Below are 253 nucleotides of genomic sequence, written 5' to 3'. Positions count from 1 at the left end.
GATACTCCCCAAAAACAAGGAAACAAGGACATTAATAACTCCAACAAAACAAAACAAGAAATTCAAGAAAACAAGAAAAAATAACAAAACAAGCTGTTAACATTTAACGTCATCGTGTTATAGCCATTTCTAACGTTCCAAAGGGCTTTTCCCGAATAAAAGGAAGGTTTTAAGCCTAGGAGATTTGACCTTTGACCTATTGACCCTAAAATCGATAAGGAGGGACGGGGACCTCTCTAAAGGCGGCATCGGG

Source organism: Penaeus monodon, chromosome 19 (genome assembly GCF_015228065.2).
Source record: "Penaeus monodon isolate SGIC_2016 chromosome 19, NSTDA_Pmon_1, whole genome shotgun sequence".
NCBI classification, from domain to species: Eukaryota; Metazoa; Arthropoda; class Malacostraca; order Decapoda; family Penaeidae; genus Penaeus; species Penaeus monodon.
Note: the sequence above shows the minus strand (reverse complement) of the source record.